This window comes from Callionymus lyra, chromosome 19 (genome assembly GCF_982586985.1).
Source record: "Callionymus lyra chromosome 19, fCalLyr1.hap1.1, whole genome shotgun sequence".
NCBI lineage: Eukaryota > Metazoa > Chordata > Actinopteri > Syngnathiformes > Callionymidae > Callionymus > Callionymus lyra.
The window spans coordinates 21,747,458-21,760,451 of record NC_141836.1 but is presented as its reverse complement, the minus strand read 5'-3'; the positions used below and the strand labels follow the sequence as shown (position 1 = coordinate 21,760,451).

Genomic DNA, 12,994 nt, shown 5'->3' with positions numbered 1-12,994 from the left:
TTGAAGAGGTAAAAAAAAAAATGGAGTTTTGAAGAGGTAAAAAAAAAAATGTTGGAGTTTTGAAGAGGTAAAAGAAAAAAAATGTTGGAGTTTTGAAGAGGTAAAAAAATAATAAAAAATGTTGGAGTTTTGAAGAGGTAAACAAAAAAAAATGTTGGAGTTTTGAAGAGGTATAAGAAAAAAAAATGTTGGAGTTTTGAAGAGGTAAAAGAAAAAAATGGAGTTTTGAAGAGGTAAAAAAAAAAAAAATGTTGGAATTTTGAAGAGGTAAAAAATAAATAAAAAAATGTTGGAGTTCTGAAGAGGTAAAAGAAAAAAATGGAGTTTTGAAGAGGTATAAGAAAAAAAAATGTTGGAGTTTTGAAGAGGTAAAAGAAAAAAATGGAGTTTTGAAGAGGTAAAAAAAAAAAAAAATGTTGGAATTTTGAAGAGGTAAAAAATAAATAAAAAAATGTTGGAGTTCTGAAGAGGTAAAAGAAAAAAATGGAGTTTTGAAGAGGTAAAAAAAAAAAATGTTGGAGTTTTGAAGAGGTAAAAAAAAAAAATGTTGGAGTTTTGAAGAGGTAAAAACAAAAAAAAAAAAAGGTTGGAGTTTTTAAGAGGTAAAAAAAAATGTTGGAGTTTTGAAGAGGTAAAAAAAAAAAAAAGGAGTTTTGAAGAGGTAAAAAAAAAAAAATGTTGGAGTTTTGAAGAGGTAAAAAAAAAAAAAAGGAGTTTTGAAGAGGTAAAAAAAAAAAAATGTTGGAGTTTTGAAGAGGTAAAAGAAAAAAATGGAGTTTTGAACAGGTAAAAAAAAAAAAATGTTGGAGTTTTGAAGAGGTAAAAAAAAAAAAAAATGTTGGAGTTTTTAAGAGGTAAAAAAAAAAAGTTGGAGTTTTGAAGAGGTAAAAAAAAATGGAGTTTTGAAGAGGTAAAAAAAAAAAAAAAGGAGTTTTGAAGAGGTAAAAAAAAAAAAATGTTGGAGTTTTGAAGAGGTAAAAGAAAAAAATGGAGTTTTGAACAGGTAAAAAAAAAAAAATGTTGGAGTTTTGAAGAGGTAAAAAAAAAAAAAAATGTTGGAGTTTTTAAGAGGTAAAAAAAAAAAGTTGGAGTTTTGAAGAGGTAAAAAAAAAAAAATGTTGGAGTTTTGAAGAGGTAAAAAAAAAAAATGTTGGAGTTTTGAAGAGGTAAAAAAAAAAAAATGTTGGAGTTTTGAAGAGGTAAAAAAAAAAAAAATGTTGGAGTTTTGAAGAGGTAAAAAAAAAAAAAAATGTTGGAGTTTTGAAGAGGTAAAAAAAAAATGGAGTTTTGAAGAGGTAAAAAAAAAAAAAAAAGTTGGAGTTTTGAAGAGGAAAAAAAAAAAAAAAGAAATGGAGTTTCGAAGAGGTAAAAAAAAAAAAGATGTTGGAGTTTTGAAAAAAAAAAAAAATGTTGGAGTTTTTAAGAGGTAAAAAAAAAAAAAAATGTTGGAGTTTTGAAGAGGTAAAAGAAAAAAATGGAGTTTTAAAGAGGTAAAAAAAATGTTGGAGTTTTGAAGAGGTAAAAAAAAAAATGTTGGAGTTTTGAAGAGGTAAAAGAAAAAAATGGAGTTTTGAAGAGGTAAAAAAAAAAAAAATGTTGGAATTTTGAAGAGGTAAAAAAAAATAAAAAAATGTTGGAGTTTTGAAGAGGTAAAAGAAAAAAATGGAGTTTTGAAGAGGTAAAAAAAAAAATGTTGGAGTTTTGAAGAGGTAAAAAAAAAAAAAATGTTGGAGTTTTGAAGAGGTAAAAAAAAAATGTTGGACTTTTGAAGAAGTAAAAAAAAAAAAAATTAATGTTGAAGTTTTAGAGAGGTAAAAAAAAAATGTTGGAGTTTTGAAGAGGTTAAAAAAAAAAAAATGTTGGAGTTTTGAAGAGGTAAAAAAAAGAAAAATGGAGTTTTGAAGAGGTAAAAAAAAAAAAATGTTGGAGTTTTGAAGAGGTAAAAGAAAAAAATGTTGGAGTTTTGAAGAGGTTAAAAAAAAAAAAAATGTTGGAGTTTTGAAGAGGTAAAAAAAAAATGTTGGACTTTTGAAGAAGTAAAAAAAAAAAAAATTAATGTTGAAGTTTTAGAGAGGTAAAAAAAAAATGTTGGAGTTTTGAAGAGGTAAAAAAAAAAAAAAATGTTGGAGTTTTGAAGAGGTAAAAAAAAGAAAAATGGAGTTTTGAAGAGGTAAAAAAAAAAAAAATGTTAGAGTTTTGAAGAGGTAAAAAAAAAAAATGTTGGAGTTTTGAAGAGGTAAAAAAAAAAAATGTTGGAGTTTTGAAGAGGTAAAAAAAAAATGTTGGACTTTTGAAGAGGTAAAAAAAAAAATTAATGGAGTTTTGAAGAGGTAAAAAAAGAAATAAATATTTTAATGTTGGAGTTTTGAAGAGGTAGAAAAAAAATGGTGGAGTTTTAGAGAGGTTAAAAAGAAAGAATTATTTTAATGTTTGACTTTTGAAGAGGTAAAAAAAAAAAAAAATGTTGAAGTTTTAGAGAGGTAAAAAAAAAATGTTGGACTTTTGAAGAGGTAAAAAAAATGGAGTTTTGAAGAGGTAAAAAAAAAAAAGAGTTTTGATGAGGTAAAAAAAAAAATGTTGGAGTTTTGAAGAGGTAAAAAATGTTGGAGTTTTGAAGAGGTAAATGAAAAAAAAATGGAGTTTTGAAGAGGTAAAAAAAAAAAAATATTGGAGTTTTGGAGAGGTAAAAAAAAAAAATGTTGGAGTTTTGAAGAGGTAAAAAAAAAAAAAGAAATGGAGTTTTGAAGAGGTAAAAAAAAAAAAAAAAATGTTGGAGTTTTTAAGAGGTAAAAAAAAAAGTTGGAGTTTTGAAGAGGTAAAAAAAGAAAAAAAATGTTGGAGTTTTGAAGAGGTAAAAAAATATATATATGTATTAATCTTGGAGTTTCAGAGAGGTAAAAAAAGAAAGAATTATTTTAATGTTGGAGTTTTGAAGAGGTAAAAAAAAAAATAATTAATGGAGTTTTAGAGAGGTAAAAAAGAAAGAATTACTTTAATGTTGGAGTTTTGAAGAGGTAAAAAAAATATATATATATTAATGTTGGAGTTTCAGAGAGGTAAAAAAGAAAGAATTATTTTAATGTTGGAGTTTTGAAGAGGTAAAAAAAAATTAAATTAAATTAACGTTGGAGTTTTAGAGAGGTAAAAAAAAGAAATAAATCTTTTAATGTTGGAGTTTTGAAGAGGTAAAAAAAAAAAAAAATGTTGTAGTTTTAGAGAGGTATAAAAGAAAGAATTATTTTAATGTTGGAGTTTTGAAGAGGTAAAAAATAAAAAATAAAACATTTTTGGAGTTTTAGAGAGGTAAAAAAAAAAAAGTTAGAGTTTTGAAGAGGTAAAAAAGAAAGAATTCTTTAAATGTTGGAGTTTTGAAGAGGTAAAAAAAAAAAAATGAATGTTGGAGTTTTGAAGAGGTAAAAAAAAGAAGAAACTAATGTTGGAGTTTTGAAGAGGTAAAACAAAATAAATTAATCGAGTTTTATAGAGGTAAAAAAGAAAGAATTATTTTAATGTTGGAGTTTTGAAGAGGTAAAAAATATATATATATATATTAATGTTGGAGTTTCAGAGAGGTAAAAAAGAAAGAATTATTTTAATGTTGGAGTTTTGAAGAGGTAAAAAAGAAATAATTATTTTAATGTTGGAGTTTTGAAGAGGTAAAAAAGAAATAAATCTTTGAATGTTGGAGTTTTGAAGAGGTAAAAAAAAAAAAAATGTTGGAGTTTTGAAGAGGTAAAAAAAAAAAAATTAACGTTGGAGTTTTGAAGAGGTAAAAATAAAATGTTGGACTTTTCAAGAGGTAAAAAAAAAAATTAATGGAGTTTTGAAGAGGTAAAAAAAGAAATAAATCTTTTAATGTTGGAGTTTTGAAGAGGTAGAAAAAAAATGGTGGAGTTTTAGAGAGGTTAAAAAGAAAGAATTATTTTAATGTTGGACTTTTGAAGAGGTAAAAAAGAAAGAATTCTTTTAATGTTGGAGTTTTGAAGAGGTAAAAAAATATATATATATATTAATGCTGGAGTTTCAGAGAGGTAAAAAAGAAAGAATTATTTTAATGTTGGAGTTTTGAAAAGGTAAAAAAGAAAGAATTCTTTTAATGTTGGAGTTTTGAAGAGGTAAAAAAAAAAAAAATTGGACTTTTGAAGAGGTAAAAAAGTAAGAATTCTTTTAATGTTGGAGTTTTGAAGAGGTAAAAAAATATATATATATGTTAATGTTGGAGTTTCAGAGAGGTAAAAAAGAAAGAATTATTTTAATGTTGGACTTTTGAAGAGGTTAAAATAGAAAGAATTATTTTAATGTTGGAGTTTTGAAGAGGTTAAAAAAGAAAGAATTATTTTAATGTTGGACTTTTGAAGAGGTAAAAAAAAAAAAAAAATAACATTGGAGTTTTGAAGAGGTAAAAAAAAATGTTGGACTTTTGAAGAGGTAAAAAAAAAATGAATGGAGTTTTGAAGAGGTAAAAAAAGAAATAAATCTTTTAATGTTGGAGTTTTGAAGAGGTAGAAAAAAAAATGGTGGAGTTTTAGAGAGGTTAAAAAGAAAGAATTATTTTAATGTTGGACTTTTGAAGAGGTTAAAAAAAAAATAATAATTATGTTGGAGTTTTAGAGAGGTAAAAAAAAAAATTGGACTTTTGAAGAGGTAAAAAAGAAAGAATTATTTTAATGTTGGAGTTTTGAAGAGGTAAAAAAATATATATATATTAATGTTGGAGTTTCAGAGAGGTAAAAAAGAAATAGTTATTTTAATGTTGAAGTTTTGAAGAGGTAAAAAATATATATATATATATTAATGTTTGAGTTTCAGAGAGGTAAAAAAGAAAGAATTATTTTAATGTTGGAGTTTTGAAGAGGTAAAAAAGAAAGAATTCTTTTAATGTTGGAGTTTTGAAGAGGTAAAAAAGAAAGAATTATTTTAACGTTGGAGTTTTAGAGAGGTAAAAAAAGAAAATGTTGGACTTTTGAAGAGGTAAAAAAAATATAATAATAATGTTGGAGTTATAGAGAGGTAAAAAAGAAAATGTTGGAGTTTTGAAGAGGTTAAAAAAAAATGTAATGTTGGAGTTTTAGAGAGGTAAAAAAGAAAGAATTATTTTAATGTTGGAGTTTTGAAGAGGTCAAAAAGAAAGAATTCTTTTAATGCTGGAGTTTTGAAGAGGTAAAAAAAAAAAAAAATTGGACTTTTGAAGAGGTAAAAAAGTAAGAATTCTTTTAATGTTGGAGTTTTGAAGAGGTAAAAATATATATATATATATGTTAATGTTGGAGTTTCAGAGAGGTAAAAAAGAAAGAATTATTTTAATGTTGGACTTTTGAAGAGGTAAAAAAGAAAGAATTATTTTAATGTTGGACTTTTGAAGAGGTAAAAAAGAAAGAATTATTTTAATGTTGGACTTTTGAAGAGGTAAAAAAAAAAGAAACTAATGTTGGAGTTTTGAAGAGGTAAACAAGAAAGAAATATTTTAATGTTGGAGTTTTTAAGAGGTAAAAAAAAAGAAAATTAAAGTTGTAGTTTTGAAGAGGTAAAAAAGAAATAATAATAATGATGGAGTATTAGAGAGGTAAAAAAGAAAGAATTCTTTTAATGTTTGTGTTTTCAAGAGGTAAAAAAAAAAAAAAAAAATTACGTTGGAGTTTTAGAGAGGTAAAAAAAAAAATGTTGGACTCTTGAAGAGGTAAAAAAGAAAGAATTCTTTTAATGTTGGAGTTTTGAAGAGGTAAAAAAAAAATGTTGGAGTTTTGAAGAGGTTAAAAAAAAAAAAAAATGTTGGAGTTTTGAAGAGGTAAAAAAAAAATGTTGGAGTTTTGAAGAGGTAAAAAAAAAATGTTGGAGTTTTGAAGAGGTAAAAAAAAAAAAATGTTGGAGTTTTGAAGAGGTAAAAAAAAAAAAAAAATTAACGTTGGAGTTTTGAAGAGGTAAAAAAAAAATGTTGGACTTTTGAAGAGGTAAAAAAAAAAATTAATGGAGTTTTGAAGAGGTAAAAAAAGAAATAAATCTTTTAATGTTGGAGTTTTGAAGAGGTAGAAAAAAATGGTGGAGTTTTAGAGAGGTTAAAAAGAAAGAATTATTTTAATGTTTGACTTTTGAAGAGGTAAAAAAAAGAAAAATGGAGTTTTGAAGAGGTAAAAAAAAAAAAATGTTGGAGTTTTGAAGAGGTAGAAAAAAAAATGTTGGAGTTTTGAAGAGGTAAAAAAAAAAAAAGTAATGTTGAAGTTTTAGAGAGGTAAAAAAAAAATGTTGGAGTTTTGAAGAGGTAAAAAAGAAAGAATTCTTTTAATGTTGGAGTTTTGAAGAGGTAAAAAAAAAATGTTGGAGTTTTGAAGAGGTTAAAAAAAAAATAAAATGTTGGAGTTTTGAAGAGGTAAAAAAAAAATGTTGGAGTTTTGAAGAGGTTAAAAAAAAAAAAAATGTTGGAGTTTTGAAGAGGTAAAAAAAAAATGTTGGAGTTTTGAAGAGGTAAAAAAAAAAAAAATGTTGGAGTTTTTAAGAGGTAAAAAAAAAAAAAAAAATTAACGTTGGAGTTTTGAAGAGGTAAAAAAAAAATGTTGGAGTTTTGAAGAGGTAAAAAAAAAAATTAATGGAGTTTTGAAGAGGTAAAAAAAGAAATAAATCTTTTAATGTTGGAGTTTTGAAGAGGTAAAAAAAAAATGGTGGAGTTTTAGAGAGGTTAAAAAGAAAGAATTATTTTAATGTTTGACTTTTGAAGAGGTAAAAAAAAGAAAAATGGAGTTTTGAAGAGGTAAAAAAAAAAAAATGTTAGAGTTTTGAAGAGGTAAAAGAAAACAATGTTGGAGTTTTGAAGAGGTAGAAAAAAAATGTTGGAGTTTTGAAGAGGTAAAAAGAAAAAATGTTGGAGTTTTGAAGAGGTAAAAAAAAAATGTTGGAGTTTTGAAGAGGTAAAAAAAAAAAAAAATTAACGTTGGAGTTTTGAAGAGGTAAAAAAAAAATGTTGGACTTTTGAAGAGGTAAAAAAAAAAAATAATGGATTTTCGAAGAGGTAAAAAAAGAAATAAATCTTTTAATGTTGGAGTTTTGAAGAGGTAGAAAAAAATGGTGGAGTTTTAGAGAGGTTAAAAAGAAAGAATTATTTTAATGTTTGACTTTTGAAGAGGTAAAAAAAAAAAAAAAATGTTGAAGTTTTAGAGAGGTAAAAAAAAAATGTTGGACTTTTGAAGAGGTAAAAAAAAAAAATGGAGTTTTGATGAGGTAAAAAAAAAAAAATGTTGGAGTTTTGAAGAGGTAAATGAAAAAAAATGGAGTTTTGAAGAGGTAAAAAAAAAAAATGTTGGAGTTTTGAAGAGGTAAAAAAAAAAAAATGTTGGAGTTTTGAAGAGAAAAAAAAAAAAAATGTTGTAGTTTTGAAGAGGTAAAAAAAAAAAAGAAATGGAGTTTTGAAGAGGTAAAAAAAAAAAAAAAAATGTTGGAGTTTTTAAGAGGTAAAAAAAAAAGTTGGAGTTTTGAAGAGGTAAAAAAAGAAAAAAAATGTTGGAGTTTTGAAGAGGTAAAAAAATATATATATGTATTAATGTTGGAGTTTCAGAGAGGTAAAAAAAGAAAGAATTATTTTAATGTTGGAGTTTTGAAGAGGTAAAAAAAAAAAAAATTAATGGAGTTTTAGAGAGGTAAAAAAGAAAGAATTACTTTAATGTTGGAGTTTTTAAGAGGTAAAAAATAAAAAATAAAAATTATGTTGGAGTTTTAGAGAGGTAAAAAAAAAAAAGTTAGAGTTTTGAAGAGGTAAAAAAGAAAGAATTCTTTAAATGTTGGAGTTTTCAAGAGGTAAAAAAAAATTAAATTAAATTAACGTTGGAGTTTTAGAGAGGTAAAAAAAAGAAATAAATCTTTTAATGTTGGAGTTTTGAAGAGGTAAAAAAAAAAAAAATGTTGTAGTTTTAGAGAGGTATAAAAGAAAGAATTATTTTAATGTTGGAGTTTTGAAGAGGTAAAAAATAAAAAATAAAAATTATGTTGGAGTTTTAGAGAGGTAAAAAAAAAAAAGTTAGAGTTTTGAAGAGGTAAAAAAGAAAGAATTCTTTAAATGTTGGAGTTTTGAAGAGGTAAAAAACAAAAATGAATGTTGGAGTTTTGAAGAGGTAAAAAAAAGAATAAACTAATGTTGGAGTTTTGAAGAGGTAAAACAAAATAAATTAATCGAGTTTTATAGAGGTAAAAAAGAAAGAATTATTTTAATGTTGGAGTTTTGAAGAGGTAAAAAATATATATATATATATATTAATGTTGGAGTTTCAGAGAGGTAAAAAAGAAAGAATTATTTTAATGTTGGAGTTTTGAAGAGGTAAAAAAGAAAGAATTATTTTGAAGTTGGAGTTTTGAAGAGGTAAAAAAGAAAGAATTATTTTAATGTTGGAGTTTTAAAGAGGTAAAAAAAAAAATTAATCTTGGAGTTTTAGAGAGGTAAAAGAAAAATGTTGGACTTTTGAAGAGGTAAAAAAAAATAATTAATGTTGGAGTTTTAGAGAGGTAAAAAAGAAATAATTATTTTAATGTTGGAGTTTTGAAGAGGTAAAAAAGAAATAAATCTTTGAATGTTGGAGTTTTGAAGAGGTAAAAAAAAAAAAAATGTTGGAGTTTTGAAGAGGTAAAAAAAAAAAAATTAACGTTGGAGTTTTGAAGAGGTAAAAAGAAAATGTTGGACTTTTGAAGAGGTAAAAAAAAAAATTAATGGAGTTTTGAAGAGGTAGAAAAAAAAAATGGTGGAGTTTTAGAGAGGTTAAAAAGAAAGAATTATTTTAATGTTGGACTTTTGAAGAGGTAAAAAAGAAAGAATTCTTTTAATGTTGGAGTTTTGAAGAGGTAAAAAAATATATATATATATTAATGTTGGAGTTTCAGAGAGGTAAAAAAGAAAGAATTATTTTAATGTTGGAGTTTTGAAAAGGTAAAAAAGAAAGAATTCTTTTAATGTTGGAGTTTTGAAGAGGTAAAAAAAAAAAAATTGGACTTTTGAAGAGGTAAAAAAGTAAGAATTCTTTTAATGTTGGAGTTTTGAAGAGGTAAAAAAATATATATATATGTTAATGTTGGAGTTTCAGAGAGGTAAAAAAGAAAGAATTATTTTAATGTTGGAGTTTTGAAGAGGTTAAAAAAGAAAGAATTATTTTAATGTTGGAGTTTTGAAGAGGTAAAAAAGAAAGAATTATTTTAATGTTGGACTTTTGAAGAGGTAAAAAAAAAAAAAAAATAACATTGGAGTTTTGAAGAGGTAAAAAAAAAATGTTGGAGTTTTGAAGAGGTAAAAAAAAAATGAATGGAGTTTTGAAGAGGTATAAAAAGAAATAAATCTTTTAATGTTGGAGTTTTGAAGAGGTAGAAAAAAAAATGGTGGAGTTTTAGAGAGGTTAAAAAGAAAGAATTATTTTAATGTTGGACTTTTGAAGAGGTTAAAAAAAAAAAAATAATTATGTTGGAGTTTTAGAGAGGTAAAAAAATAAATTGGACTTTTGAAGAGGTAAAAAAGAAAGAATTCTTTTAATGTTGGAGTTTTGAAGAGGTAAAAAAATATATATATATTAATGTTGGAGTTTCAGAGAGGTAAAAAAGAAATAGTTATTTTAATGTTGAAGTTTTGAAGAGGTAAAAAATATATATATATATATTAATGTTTGAGTTTCAGAGAGGTAAAAAAGAAAGAATTATTTTAATGTTGGAGTTTTGAAGAGGTAAAAAAGAAAGAATTCTTTTAATGTTGGAGTTTTGAAGAGGTAAAAAAGAAAGAATTATTTTAACGTTGGAGTTTTAGAGAGGTAAAAAAAGAAAATGTTGGACTTTTGAAGAGGTAAAAAAAATATAATAATAATGTTGGAGTTATAGAGAGGTAAAAAAGAAAATGTTGGAGTTTTGAAGAGGTAAAAAAAAATGTAATGTTGGAGTTTTAGAGAGGTAAAAAAGAAAGAATTATTTTAATGTTGGAGTTTTGAAGAGGTCAAAAAGAAAGAATTATTTTAATGTTGGAGTTTTGAAGAGGTAAAAAAAAAAAAAATTTGGACTTTTGAAGAGGTAAAAAAGTAAGAATTCTTTTAATGTTGGAGTTTTGAAGAGGTAAAAATATATATATATGTTAATGTTGGAGTTTCAGAGAGGTAAAAAAGAAATAATTACTTTAATGTTGGAGTTTTGAAGAGGTAAAAAAGAAAGAATTATTTTAATGTTGGAGTTTTGAAGAGGTAAAAAAGAAAGAATTATTTTAATGTTGGACTTTTGAAGAGGTAAAAAAAAAAAGAAACTAATGTTGGAGTTTTGAAGAGGTAAACAAGAAAGAAATATTTTAATGTTAGAGTTTTTAAGAGGTAAAAAAAAAGAAAATTAAAGTTGTAGTTTTGAAGAGGTAAAAAAGAAATAATAATAATGTTGGAGTATTAGAGAGGTAAAAAAGAAAGAATTCTTTTAATGTTGGAGTTTTGAAGAGGTAAAAAAATATATATATATTAATGTTGGAGTTTCAGAGAGGTAAAAAAGAAAGAATTAATTTAATGTTGGAGTTTTGAAGAGGTAAAAAAGAAAGAATTATTTTAATGTTGGAGTTTTGAAGAGGTAAAAAAGAAAGAATTATTTTAATGTTGGAGTTTTGAAGAGGTAAAAAAGAAAGAATTATTTTAATGTTGGAGTTTTGAAGAGGTAAAAAAATAAATAAATCTTTTAAAGTTGGAGTTTTGAAGAGGTAAAAAAAATTAAAAATGTTGGACTTTTGAAGAGGTAAACAAATATATATTAATGTTGGAGTTTTGAAGAGGTATATAAGAAAGAAATATTTTAATGTTGGAGTTTTGAAGAGGCAAAAAAAAAAAATGTTGGACTTTTAAAGAGGTGAAAAAGAAAGAATTCTTTTAATGTTGGAGTTTTGAAGAGGTAAAAAAGAAATAACTATTTTAACGTTGGAGTTTTGAAGAGGTGAAAAAAAAAAAAAAATGTTGCAGTTTTGAAGAGGTAAAAAATATATATATATATTAATGTTGGAGTTTTGAAGATGTAAAAAAAAGAAATAAATCTTTTAAAGTTGGAGTTTTGAAGAGGTAAAAAAAATTAAAAATGTTGGACTTTTGAAGAGGTAAAAAAAATATATATTAATGTTGGAGTTTTGAAGAGGTAAACAAAAAATAATTAATGTTGGAGTTTTGAAGAGGTAAAAAAAAAAAAATAATGTTGGAGTTTTGAAGAGGTAAAAAAAAAAAAAAAAAATGTTGGAGTTTTGAAGAGGTAAGAGGTAAGAGGAAAAAAATCTAATCTAAGAGCGACGTTACAGACGAGCAGTATGGAGGTATTTAGACTTTTTTAAGTGTATTTTTGGACGAATATGAAGACGAAGACAACTGAGCTACAGTCACTACATTAAAATGAACAACATTTTTTATCCATAACTCTAAAGACGAATAATTACTCTGAAAATAATCAACATTAGTTGACATGAGAGTAGAAAATAAGTTAAGTTTGAATTTTGAGTGAACTCTCACGTCAAACGTTTTATTGATAGTTTATTTATATATGGCTGAAAGGAAACAGGAGAAAGTGAACATTTAGAATGATATTTATTTTAAGTGGTTTTGCGGCTCCCAGGGTTTTCTTTCATGTAGGAAATTGGTCCAAATGTCTCTTTGAGTTGTTAAGGTTGCTGACCCCTGCTGTAGAGCTTCTGTGAGAATCTTAATTAACTTGATGGAACTCTTTTATCTAAACTGACTTCTCTCTCATTTCTTGTCTTATATCATCAATTAATGAAAATATGTTGGATTAAGTCGATGAGATGGATTAGCATCTGTTTAAGAAAGCCTCCTAACCTCCTTCCTGGTGAGATGTTCAGATGATGTTCCACTGATCCAGGACACACTGAAGAACCATGTTCCTCCACTGGGCTGGAAACACAGGGGGGTCCTCCAGAAAGAACTGGACGATGTAGCTGGGGAGAAGAAAGTATGGACCTCTCTGCTGAAGCTGCTGCCCCCGCGACAAGAATCCAGATAAACAGACTAGAGAGACAGCAGACGTTGAATATGAACTGAGTCAGTGTGTGTCTGTGGTTGAAGTTCACAACTGAGCAGTATTTGACATTTTAAAAAAATGCTGCGAAATGGACACGAGGATATTAAAGTAGATTGTTTTTGTTTCATTGCAAAGAATGTTTCACTTTTAAACAATACACATTTAACACATTTAATAAACTATCTGTTCAGTGAACATAAAATATTTCTGGTTGTTTTCATTTGCCTGTGTGTGTAGCTTAGTCTGTGATATAGAAAACATCCAGTTTCTGTCAAACCTTTCATTAATCTCATAAATGGCTGATCAGTTAAACATCAGCCAGGTTGGAGGATGTACTTCACTCCACAGCCGTCAGGAATGAGACGCTTCTCTGCCATCATTTCATCAAAGTCAGAAGCTTTGAACTTGGTAAAGCCGTACTTCTTGGAGATGTGGATCTACACAAATGTACATTTTGTTGGACCTGTTACTTAGACTGCTTTAAGAGTTTGACACCCCTGACTCTCCAGGATATTGAAGAAGCTGCAGGTTCAGAACAAACACAACGTTTTGAAATTTCTCAAAGAAACGAGGAAGAAGAACAGGTGCGTAGCAGGTGTTGGTTAATGGAGGATGAGAACCAGCACGTCAAAGGGTTAAACATTTATTTTCTGTATTAAGTGTCACAAACGATCAGGAGCAAAGAGTTGTCTACATGTAAATGATTTATTCTAATAGAAATTAAACACATTTTATTTTCAAATAAATTAAGAGACTAACCATTAAAATTGTATTTTGAGTTCAACTATTGCTGCAAAGGTATGTTTTTAAGCGTGTGTGTGTGTATGTTATAGACGAATAGAATCCAGATCATATTGAAATAGAAGGTCAATGATCATTAATACCTGTTGAGGACAAACAAAGGAGAAAAGTCTTGTCCAAGTGTATCACAGGTAAGATCCAGTCTTACGTGAGAAAGTAGAGAAAACAAGTTTCCAAAAGATATATTAACACGAAC

General features: G+C 25.8%; 1 long non-coding RNA gene across 1 annotated transcript; it reads left to right on the top strand.

The window, feature by feature from the left end:
* The first annotated feature begins 2,710 nt into the window (after positions 1–2,710).
* LOC148059961 (uncharacterized) lies at positions 2,711–4,739 on the top strand. The gene is made up of 2 exons (XR_015709402.1): positions 2,711–3,098; positions 3,186–4,739. It is a non-coding gene; the product is annotated as an uncharacterized LOC148059961 (long non-coding RNA).
* Positions 4,740–12,994: the final 8,255 nt, after the last annotated feature.